Raw genomic sequence first — 3059 nt, forward strand, 5'->3', positions numbered from 1 at the left:
CATTGAGCACAAGCACATAGGACTTCTGTGATACTAAGATACCTCCCTAACAGAGGAGGACTCCCCAGGAGCAGTGAAGTCCTGGGAGCAGCAGCTGTCAGAAGAAGGTAGCACAGCTCTGGAGAGCCACGTTACTAAGGGGTTGAAGAGGGCTTCAGCCCAGTGCGGGGGGGGAGGGGGGGAGAAGGAAAAATCAATCCAAAATTCATGAGCTTTTTAAAAATCTTATACTGTGCTTTGGACTCTTTTAAAATTTCTGACCACCCCCAAGCAGTTTACACAGGACAGTTAGTGTCACCAGCTCTCCCAAAGAGCAGAGAGCCACACTGATTTTGATTGCACTGTGCGAGCTCTCCCTTCTCTTATGCTTGCCTGGCCCCTGCTCACAGTTACCGTATTTTCACGCATCTAGTCTGCAGGCTATACCCATCTGTCAAGTTTGTAAAAACATGTGTGGGCTATGCAGAGAGTCTTTAGAACAGCATAGCCTGTCCCTGGCTACAGGCTCCAGCTCCAGCAGCTGTGCCCAGGAGAGTGTGTCTGGTGGCGACGGCGGGGCTCGCAGCTCCTCATCCCTCCCCTCCCCTGCAGAGCCCACAAGCCCAGCAGAGCCTGCGCTTGCGCCCATGTCTCGGGGTGTGGGGAATACACGTATTTTTGTAAAATAGTCCAATTTTCTGTGTGATATACATGGGTGTGGGTCATATCAGTGTGTGGGTTATATGCGTGAAAATACAGTAGTTCTTCCCCTCTACCTCATCATTCTTGGCCCCCGGACCACACATTAGCACCCACATCTGCCCAATCTTCACCCAGCTCCCACATCAGTTCTGCCCCTCACCTCCACTCTCTCTACAGCTCTTTGGGCTCTCTACCCCCTGGACCTGGAGGAGAACACCTGTAGGAAAGTCCCGTGTGGAAAGGCAGCTTGCTCATTGCCCTCTACCCACATCCCCAGTGCTGGTCTTGTGTCACAGAGAGAGGGAGAAAAGAGGGCCACTACTCCCAAGTTCATGGGAGGAGAAAACAGAGCAGGGCTGCTCTGAGTTGCTTGGCTTTCTCCTCCCATGAAAGACGGTTGTTTTTTCAGGGAGAAACAAGGGAGGTCCACCTGCTTCCTGATGACTGGATTTCTTTCTTCAGGAGGTGGGTAAATGGGGTAGTCAACTAATCTAAGTGGGGGTCCCTAGTCAGAGCTGATGGGGTCCATGTCTCTATTCTTAGCCACACACATTTGGGAAAGTAAATTGAGGGAGTTTGTAATGCTGCATTTGAGGCATAATTATGATGAGCTTATTATTTCACACAAACCCTTCTCAGCAAGTAGCAGCCTTGTTTCTAAAGCCTGTCAATCCCTATTGCTCTTTAAACAGCACAAATTACATGAAGGAAGAAGAGGGGAAAAGAATGAGAAAAATTCTGTACTGCCATAAACTCTGCAAGTGCAGCTCCATTAAAGACAAACAGCCAAGCTTTGTTCCAGCTGCATGTTATGAGCTGGAACAAAGGTATGTTAGTGGAGCTGGATGACCAGATGCGATCATATTCTACCCTGCCCAAGTGGAAATCTAGTAGTTTGAAAAATAGTTAAAATAAAAGGTAATTGGGTCCCTGTCCTCCTCTCTGGTTTTTTGATGATTCATTCCGAATGCTAAGATGGCCACTCATATAGAAGTAGATGCATTCATGGATTTTCAGGGTCTTAGACACAAGTCCAATTCTATTCTAGCATGTTCAAGTCCTCTTGCATACCCAATAGGTGGCCCAAAGGATCAAACTGTAGTCCACTTAAGTGGATGAGAGTTTTGCCCTTGGCTGCAGTAGGACTGTGTTTTGGCCCAAAGTCAGTGGGCTTGTACATGGTGTAAGAGCAAAATGTGTTCCTTAGTAATCAGAGGGTGTGAGGAGGAGCATTTGTAAAAGTAATTTATATAGATTTATCAGCTCACAAGAACTGCAGTGTGGACTAGAACTATATTTAACCAAGTGACTGGCTATATTTATCTGGAATACCACAGAAGCCAAATCTGAGGCATAATTTTTCATCTGCTAAATAACATGTCTTGGCTGTCCATTTTACAGTAAGTCTCCCCCTCAGGTCCCTACCCCTACTTCCTAGACAAATGGACTCCTTATCAACACTACAATTGCCTTTAAGACTTGGATACTTCTTCCTACCCTTCCTCATCTCTTATGGCATCTCCAGAATCTCTTTTGTTCTGTCTTTGATGCCAGCTTCATCCCCTTGTTTGTCATTTTTCTCCCACAACCTTCTCTGCTTTTTCCCCCTGCTGCTTTTGCACTTGTCTGGGCCTTCTAGAGGCAAATCAACACATTCTCCTCATTTCAGTCTCTCCAGAAGGCCTAGTTCATCCACGATGCTCACAAGTAGTAAGCCTTCTCCAAGTCTTAGTGAGGCCCACAGCCCCTTACTTACCGGTTTAATTCTGTTTTTTGACGCAAACCATTCTTTCAGAAAACAGAAGGTGCTAGTACCTGTATCACAGCACTTACTAACTCTTGTAGCATAGATGAAGACTTAAATTAGCAGGTTTATGGCAGGGCTGATACTATGGGATTGAAACCTGGTTAACTAAATGGGAGAAAGATTTAGTCAGACAGTAATGCTCTTTGATATAAGTGTTTTAAAGAAAACAAAGCCAACCCTGAAGCAACTGATAAGTAAAAAGGCTATTTTGGTACCTTATTCTGAGGATGTCCGGTCTTCTGTGGGAGAAGTCAGTGAGAAGGCCAAGTTTACAGTGAAACTCCATTCTAGCCTTCATCATTAAAGAAGAGCTGGTGTGCCAGCTGGCTGGTCCTCCAAACATGACAACAGCAAGAAACTTGGCAAAGCCAGTTTGCCACAGAAAGACAGGGAAAACCCCCCCCCCAAACAAACAAAAAAACCCAACCAAACAAACAGATAACCAAAGAAAAAAAAAATCCACACAAACCAAATTATTGTTTTGCTACTGTAGACTAGAGGAAGGAGCTTGTGCACAGACTGATCAGCCATTTAACCTGCTGCTCACATAACAGCCCAGTTTCCCCCCCCC

This window comes from Gavialis gangeticus, unplaced genomic scaffold, assembly GCF_001723915.1.
Source record: "Gavialis gangeticus isolate Ggan-Ray unplaced genomic scaffold, GavGan_comp1, whole genome shotgun sequence".
Taxonomy (NCBI): Eukaryota; Metazoa; Chordata; order Crocodylia; family Gavialidae; genus Gavialis; species Gavialis gangeticus.